Source organism: Eptesicus fuscus, chromosome 8 (genome assembly GCF_027574615.1).
Source record: "Eptesicus fuscus isolate TK198812 chromosome 8, DD_ASM_mEF_20220401, whole genome shotgun sequence".
Lineage (NCBI taxonomy): Eukaryota > Metazoa > Chordata > Mammalia > Chiroptera > Vespertilionidae > Eptesicus > Eptesicus fuscus.
This window is the reverse complement of record NC_072480.1, coordinates 24,459,676-24,468,820: the sequence shown is the minus strand read 5'-3', so window position 1 is coordinate 24,468,820 and position 9,145 is coordinate 24,459,676. Positions and strand designations below refer to the sequence as shown.

Sequence of the window (9,145 nt, the reverse complement as noted above, 5' to 3'; positions counted from 1 at the left end):
AAAATGTTTTGATTTTTTGTGGAGCCCAGAACAAGAGAAGGCTCTGAAGCTAGTCAGGTTTTCCATGTAAGCTTCTCTGCAGCTTGGGCCATATAATCCATCAGGTGCAATGGTGCTTAAAGTGTCTGTGGCAGATAGGGATGCTGTTTGGGGCCTTGGCAGACTCCTTTAGTGTCACCACAGAGCTGACCCTTAGGATTTTGTAGCAAAGCCCTGCTCGCTTGGCAAACAACTGCTCTCCTTTTTCAGAAATGACTCCTAGCCTGCTACTGTGCCTTAGTCGAGACTGAATGCTTAAATAAGTTACTATAAGACCTGAGCTATTCATCGTGAATTGGGTGTTATCTGACCCACCAAGCATAAATTTTTGTTTACATGAAAATTGAAACTTCTAAATACATAAAATATCAATGAATACTTACCCAGTTGTGTTTCCGTGTATACCATTTTAAGATCTCACTAAGCATCTGAATTCCACAGACTAGTATAAATGTGGGCATATGTTCCTATCCCTTTATGACATATTAACCATTTTTAATTTAAATTTAACAGTTTCAATTAATTTTGCTCTTATATTTTAATAAAGCTTTCACCTAGAGTTAAAACATGTACTATACATGTTTAATGATTTCAAATTCCAAGAAACACATAAATTTTATAGCATCATAAAATGCACATTTTATAGTTTTTATTATTTAATTATATTGTTCTATATAACTGAGAATAAAGCCAACAAGAATAAAATTAGTTTCCATCACTTTCCAACTATTAAACTATGTAGGCTTTAATTTTTCCTCATTCTTTATTCAAATGTCATATAATTATTTTATTTAGAAAATAAATATCCCAATAATGTACTTACTGTGAGCTGAAATTACTCCAAGGCATCTCTAAAACTGGTGGTGATATGTAAAGTATAATGTTAACAAGTTTTTATAGGATTGTTATTCAGTTTCAGTAACTGAGATCTATGACTATTTTTTTTTTTTTTTACTTATTGCAAATCTATTTTTTCCCAATGAAATACAATAAATAGCTATATTGGATTTATAATACTCACAACAAATATATACAATATGTATAAATGGGGTATATTAGTTTCCTGGGTCTGTCAAAACAAATTACCACAATGTTGTATTAAAACAAGAGAAATGTATTCTCTCACAGGTCTGTAGGCCAGACATCTATTATAAAGGTGTCAGCAGGGTTCCTAGAGTCTTCCTCTAAAGACTCTAGGAAAGAATCTGTTCCTTTCCTATCCTAGCTCTGGTAGATGCAAGCATTTCTTGAATTGTAGTCACATCACTCTAATCTCTTCCTTCATGGTCACATTGCTCCTCCTGTTATGTATGCCTCCTTCTCAATGTGTCTGTTCCAAAATTTCCTCAAGCTTTCTCTTGGGAGGATACATATGATTGAATTAAGAACCCACCTGAATAATTCAGGTTAAGCTTCTCTTTTCAAGAATCTTAACTTAATTATAATTTTAGGGCCCTGTTTGGTAATATTCACAGTTCCTGGGGATTAAGATTAGACCTACCTTTCTGAGGGCCACCATTTGGCCCTCTCCATAGGGTAATCTTATCAATGAGAAGACCTATTACATAAGGGAAAAATTAAACAATATGTTGACTGTAAGAAATTCACTGAACTAAAAAGGATACAAAATTCTGAAACTAAATTGTTAGAGCTAGATACAGCAGGCAAATATAAGTCCTAAAATAACTCAATGTAGAAATTTTATTCTATATATATTAAACATAAAAATCAATATGCTTGAAACTAAAAAATAAGAAATAGAAATTTTCTTAATTGGCCCTAGTGTATACATGATAATTTAATTACAAACATGATTTTCTTTGTGTTTTTTTATATTACCTTTTGTTGTAACAGTACTTATAAGATTTAGACCCTTAACAAAAATTTAAGTATACAACGAAGTCTTGTTAGTCATAGAGCCTATATTGTACAGCAGCTCTCCAAAACTTATTTATCTTGTATAACTGAAACTTTGTACTCTTTGATCAGCATCTCCTCATTTTCCCATCCTCCCAGCCTTTAGAAACATCCATGATACTCTGTGTTTCTATACGTTTGATTAACAAACATGATTCTAAATGGAAAATTGATAGAAATATTTTCTGTAGAATCTGAAACAAGATAGGGATCCTCACTATTGTTATTAATAATAAACATAGGATTAGAATTTATAGCCAGCTACATTGTTTTTAAAATAAGATATACTAGTTATAAGGATTGAGAAGAAAATGTTAGTGCTATTATTTGTAGATGATATGATTATCTGTACAGAAAGCTCAATTGAATCAAGAGACATTTCTGGAACTCTGATAAATTTTGCAAATATATGCATGTGAGATCAACTTATGAAACCATTTGTGTTTTTCTATACTATCAATAGTCAATTAAAATATAATAATATGCTACATAATTCATAATATTAGGAAAAAGATAGTAAATATATATAGATTTTTCTTATTAAACAGTAAGGCAAGCCACAATGTCTTGCTTTAAGCAAACAGGGTAAAATTGATTGATGGGTGCAGGATCTTATAAATAATACTAGAGGCCCAGTGCACAAAATTTGTGCATGGGGGTGGGGGTGGGGGAGGCATGTCCCTCAGCCCAGCCTGCACCCTCTCCAATCTGGGACCCTTCAGGGGATGTCCAACTGGGATCGGGTCTAAACGGGCAGTCGCACATCCCTCTCACAATCCAGTACTGCTGGCTCCCAACTGCTTGCCTGCCTGCCTTCCTAATTGCCCCTAACCGCTTCTGCCTGCCAGCCTGATCACATCCTAACCACTTCCCTGCCAGCCTATTGATGCTTAACTACTCCCCTGCAGGCCTGGTCACTCCTAACTGCCCTCCCCTGCAGGCCAGATCACCCCTAACTGCCTTCCCCTGCCGGCCAGGACCCCCAATTGCTCTCCCCTGCAGGCCTGGGTTCCTCCCAACTGCCGTTCCCTGCAGGCCCAGTCACCCCCAACTTCCCTCCTCTGCTTTCCTGGTCACCCCTAACTGCCCTCCCCTGCAGGCTTGATCGGCCCCAACTGCCTGCCCTTGCAGGTCTGGTCCCTCCCAACTGCCCTCCTCTGCTGGCCTGATCACCTAAAACTGCCCTCCCTTACAGGCCTGGTCCCTCTCAACTTCCCTCTCCTGCTGGCCATCTTGTGGTGGTCATCTTGTGCCCACATAGGGGAAGGATTTTTGACCACATGGGGGCAGCCATCTTGTGTGTTGGAGTTATGGTCAATCTGCATAATACTCTTTTATTAGATAGGATAGAGGCCTGGTACAGGGGTGGGGGCAGCTGGTTTGCCCTGAAGGGTATCCCGGATCAGGGTGAGGATTCCCTTGGGGTGTGGGGTGGCCTGGGCGAGGGGCCTGTGGTGGTTTGCAGGCTGGCCACTCCCCCGGGTGACCCAAGCGAAGACCCTGGTATCTGGGGTTTATTTATCTTCTATAATTGAAACTTTGTAGCCTGGAGTGGAGCCAAGCCTCCTGCTCACTCCATGGCTGCTACCATTTCTGTTGGGATTTATGTATCTTCTATAATTGAAACTTTGTAGTCTTGAGTGGAGGCCTGGGCCGGCCAGGGCTGCAGAAACTTGGCTTCCTCCATTGCCGGGGTCAACCCTAGCCTTCTACTCTCTGCAGCTCTGTGGCTGTTGCCATTTCTGTTGGAATTTATTTATCTTCTATAATTCAAACTTTGTACCCTTGAGTGGAGGCCTGGGCCTGCCAGGGTGTGTGGAAAGTTTGGCTTCCTCCATCGCCAGGGAAACCCAAGCCTCCCTCCTGCTCGCTCTGTGGCTGCAGCCATCTTGGTTGGGGTTAATTTGCATACTCGCTCTGATTGGCTTGGGGTTTGGTGGGCATGGCTTGTGGGTATAGTGGAGTGATGGTTAATTTTCATATTACTCTTTTATTAGATAGGATAAGTGTTGTGGGTTGAATGGTGACTCCTCCAAAAAGTATATGTCATGTGCTAATATCTGGACCTGTAAGTATTACCTTATATGGTAAAATAGTGAGTATTACTTTCTATAGCAAAAAACTGTGGTTTTGAAAAAAAGAGATTATCCTGGGTCATTAAAATAAGTCCTAAATGACATTACAAGTAAGAGAGGCAGAGGGAGATTGTACACACAGATACACAGAAGAGAATGTGCAATGAAAAAGAAAAGAGAGAGAGAGAGAGAGAGAGAGAGAGAGAGAGAGAGATGACCATGAGTCAAAGAAATACATCAACAATAATCTGTAAGAGGCAGTAGTGGATAATCACCTAAAGCCTCCAGAAGAAGTGCTACCCCACTGACACCTTGATTTCAAATTTCTGGTCTTTGGAACTGTGTGAGAATAAATTTGTTTTTTAAGTTATTCTGTTTATGGTAATTTGTTACAGAAGACACAGGAAAATAATACAGATTTTGTTACCAAAAGTGGTTCTAGAGAAATACAATTTTAAGGGAGAGTTTTCTAAATTGATTCTGGATTTTCTGAAAATAGTTCTTAAATCTACACTAATAAAAGAGAAAGATGCAAATTGACCATACATCCATAACACCCACCAGCCAATCAGGAGTGAATATGCAAATTAACCCAACAAAGTTGGTGGGTTAATTTGCATACACAAATGCCAAGCAGCTGGGGGCAGGGCGGCTCCAAGTGGCCTGGGTCTCGGGGACAGGCAACAAGTCTGCAGCCTCTCTGGACCATCACCGCTCCGGGAGGTGAGGGCGGCTGTGCCAAGCCATGCCTCCAGGCTCCTGGGACCATCGCCGGCCCCGGGAGGCAAGGGTGGCCACCCAGCTTGACAGCACCCAGCAGGGCCTGCTTGTCCATGGCCACGGCAACCCACGAGCAAGCAAGCGGGCCCACAGACAGCACCCAGCAGGGTCTGCTTTCCCATTGCCATGGTGTGGAGCAGGCAGGCCCTGCAGTGAGCAAAGAACCCTGGGGAGCGGACCTAAGCCATCAGTAGGACATTCCCTGAGGGCTCCCAGATTGGAGAGGGTGCAGGTCAGGCTGAGGGACACCCTCCATGCACGAATTCTGTGCACCGGGCCTCTGGTTTGATTATATTTAGAGGCACAAATTACTATTTCCACTGATAAAGAGGACATTGGTTTCCATGGTGAGATGCAGCATTAGAGATATGCAAAATATCACCATTGAGTTATCCTAATCATATATACAAAACTTTCTTGACAGAATACAAAGAAAATATTGGGATACTTAGGAAAATTGGATTAAAGTGCATTATCACACTAGAACTGTTCACCCAGCTCAGAAGGGTCCAGGAGACACACCTTGCATGTTACTTTGAGAAATAATTTGTAAGGTGAGTCCCAGTATCTTGAAAGAGCTCCTTAGTATCTCTCCTCTGCAGGCCAAAAATTACAGTGGGAACTATTGCTATTGAATAGAGAAATTCCTAAATGCAATGGGGATAATTGGATCTCAGGATGGTAGGGGACAAGGGACAGAACTCAATCACCAAATTCAAGGTGTATTTTGTGACCATAATGAACAGTGAAATAAAAGCAGTAAACAGAGCATTTGAGAAAGATATAGGGGATTAATAAAATTTTTTATTTATGGAATGTCACATAAGAATTCTAGGTTAAATTCATAGAAGTCTAATTTTAATCACCAGAACAGGAAGCCATGCCCAGATGTGAACCTGTTTATAGAATAGGAACTCCTTGAATGAGTGGGAGGCCAGCTTCCCTTAAGAAATAATCCAGCTACACTGCCAAACATTTATACTGTTTATCTTTCTTCCAGTTTTCTTGAAAGAGGCTTATGGCCTTTTACTAGGTTTACTATGGTTTGGGAAAAGGAAATATTTGGATTTTTTTTTTTTTAGGGTTATTGGACATTGTCTATGAGGTGACACTAATTTCAGGAGATCCATATGTCACTATGGTTTATTACTCAGAGGACGAGCTTATGGAGGTCAAGTAGTCAATAGACTTGTAGCTCAGGTCCATCTTACATTGGGTCTAATGGGTTCCTGGGCATATCCTGTGGTGATGTCATCCATTCCAGAATGTATAATTGGAATAGATTTACTTAGCAACTGGCAGAATCCACACATTGTTTAACTTACCTGTGGAATGAGGACTACTGTGGTATAAGAGATCATGTGGAAACCACTAGAACTGGCTCTACCTAGCATTAAGAGTAAATCAAAAGCTATATCACATTTATGGAAGTATTTCAGAGATGAGTGGCACCTTCAGGGAGTTGAAATATTCAGGGGTACTGATTTCCACAACATCCCTATTCAACTTGCCTTATTTGTCCTATGCAGGAAATAAATGCATCTTGGAGAATGACAGTGGATTTTTATAAATTAACCAAATGGTGACTCCAATCACAGCTGCTGTCCCAGATGTGATTTCATTGCTTCAGAAAATTAACATATCCCCTAGTATGCAGCTATTGATGTTGCAAATGTTTTCTTTTTGATGTTTGATAATAAAGATCTAAAGAAAATTTTGTTCTCAGCTGGTAAAGCCAGCGATATACCTATATTGCTCTACCTCAGGGGTATCTACAGACCTATGTTCTTATTTAGTCTATATGGAACTTATCACCTTTCCCTTTCCCAACACGTTACACAAGTTTATTATATAAATAGTACGCTAATTAGATCTAATGAGAAAAAAAGTAGCAACTATTCTAGACTTATTATTAAGACATTTGCATTTCCACATCAGTAAAGTTGTCAGGGGTCTTATGGTGAAAGGCATCTCAAGATAAATCTTTTAAGGTGAAGGATGTATTGTTGATCTGTACCTTCTATAACAGAAACAATAAAAGAGGGCACAATGTCTTGTGGGCCGCTTTAGATCTTGGCAGCAGCATATTTCTCACTTGGGTGTGCTGCTTTGGGCCATTTACCCAGTGACCTGAAAGGCTACTAGTTTTGATTGGGGTCTAGAACAAGAGAAAGCTATGTAGCAAGTACAGGCTCCATGCTAGATGCTCTGCCTCTTCAGCCATAAAATCCAGCAGCAATTAAATATCAAATTACTAGCATATATATAGACTAACTTATTATGGCTCTCTGCCTGAAAAAAATGTTTGCATTAGTCTTCTAAAATATATATTTGCATAAAAAATGCTTCACTTTTTTCTGGTAGAAATAGTTGGGGTAGTTGGAGACAATTCAGGTTTCTATCACTAAAGAAACTAGAGAAGCAAAATTTGAAGGATGCAATATTAAAAGCATGAACTCAATGAACCCTTAGAAACAGCAATAGATCTTATACAACACTAGAGGCACAGCGCACAAAATACGTGCACTAAAGGGGGGGTCCCTCAGCCAAGCCTGTTCCCTCTTGCAGACCAGGACCTCTTGGGAGATGTCTGCATGCCAGCTTAGGCCCTATCCCGCCGGGAATTGGCCTAAGCTGGCAGTCAGACATCCCTCTCGCTGTCCCAGGCTCCCGCCACCGCCGCTGTACTTGCCAGCCTTAAGCCTGGCTTCTGGCTGAGCGGTGCTCCCCCTGTGGGAGTGCACTGACTTTCTGGTAGTCAGTGCGCATTATAGTGACTGGTCATTCCACCGTTCAGTCTATTTGCATAGTAGGGTTTTATTATATAGGATACTGATAGATAAGAAATATGATGAGCCTATAAATAAAAAATGCATGGAAGACAAAGGAACATGATATATTGTAGAATTATGAATATATCTAAGGATATACATCAAACACATTTGGAGGGTGGTAGGATTAAGGACTGTGGCTGAAGGGGAAATAAGACAAATTAAAATAAAACAAATTATAATTGATGATTAAAAACAAGTAGTGTGCAATAATCTGAAAGACTGATCAAGTTAAATAGCTATATCTGAGCACAAATAGACAGGGAAAGAGAAAATGCAAGATAAATAAACTACTGTTAGGAATTTTAAAATTGATAGCATATTTATATATTTAAAAATTTATATTAAAATTATTTTAATGCATATCATTTATCCAACAATGCATTTAGAGATATTTGTCATAGGAGACAGATTGTGGACAAAGTTTGATTATATATCAGTCATCAACACATTATTCATAAAATGAAAAGATTAAGAAACATAGCATACAATAATATGGGACTAGTTAATTATGGGAATGGTTATGTAAAATATAAAAGGCTTATTAAAAGTAAAGTTTGCAAATTATGTTGTAGAGATACTGACAGAAAAAAAATTATATTAAAAACAGGTTATAAAATAGGATATGCAGAATATATAAATTTATATGTAATATACATAGGGAAGGACTGAATATGTAAAAGTAAAATTCAGTGCTTTTGAATTCTGGAGAATATGTGTCCTTGCTTGTGAGGAAAATTACTATGGAAATAGAATACAGTTGGCTCTCTGCATCTGCAGGTCCACATAGATAATCCAACTACAGATGTAAAATATTTGAAAAATATTTTCCAGAAAGTTGATTCCAAAGCAATACAGGGAAATAGCTACTTACCTAGCATTTACATTGTATTAGGCATCATAAGTAATCTAGAGATGATTTAAAGAATATGAGGTGAGGAATGTGCATACAATATATGCAAATGCTACATCATTTTTATAGGTGGCTTGAGCATCCACGGACTTTGGTATCTGGGGGGTTTCTGGAATCAATTCTATGTGGACACTGAAGAAAGACTATAATTTGAGAACCATATTCACATTGTCAGGATATATACTAAAATTGGAAAGATACAGAGAAGATTAGCATGATCCCTATGCAAGGATGACACAAACTGGTGAAGCATTCCATATTTTAAAAATATAATAATAATCTGAGAGTGATTAAGGCTGAAATCTGAGATAAACCAACCTGCTTATGGAATTGATTGGCCTCCTTCAGAATATTCTTTTTACCAGATTACAGTGTCCAAAGATATTATTTGCTGAGAAATATGTAAAAATGTATGAGTCTTAAGTGTACGAAAGGAAGTCACCTTTTGATAAGTTTTATAAAATACTAGAGGCCCAGTGCATGAAATTCGTGCATGGGGGGGTTCCCTCAGCCCAACCTGCACCCTCTTCAATTGGGGACCCCTTTGGGGATGTCCGACTACTGGCAATCGGACATCCCTCTCACAATCT

The 9,145-nt window shown here is 39.1% G+C and overlaps 1 non-coding gene across 1 annotated transcript; it reads left to right on the top strand.

The window, feature by feature from the left end:
* The first annotated feature begins 8,716 nt into the window (after positions 1-8,716).
* On the top strand, positions 8,717-8,819 carry LOC114232996 (U6 spliceosomal RNA). Its single transcript, XR_003619107.2, has one exon. It is a non-coding gene; the product is annotated as a U6 spliceosomal RNA (small nuclear RNA).
* Positions 8,820-9,145: the final 326 nt, after the last annotated feature.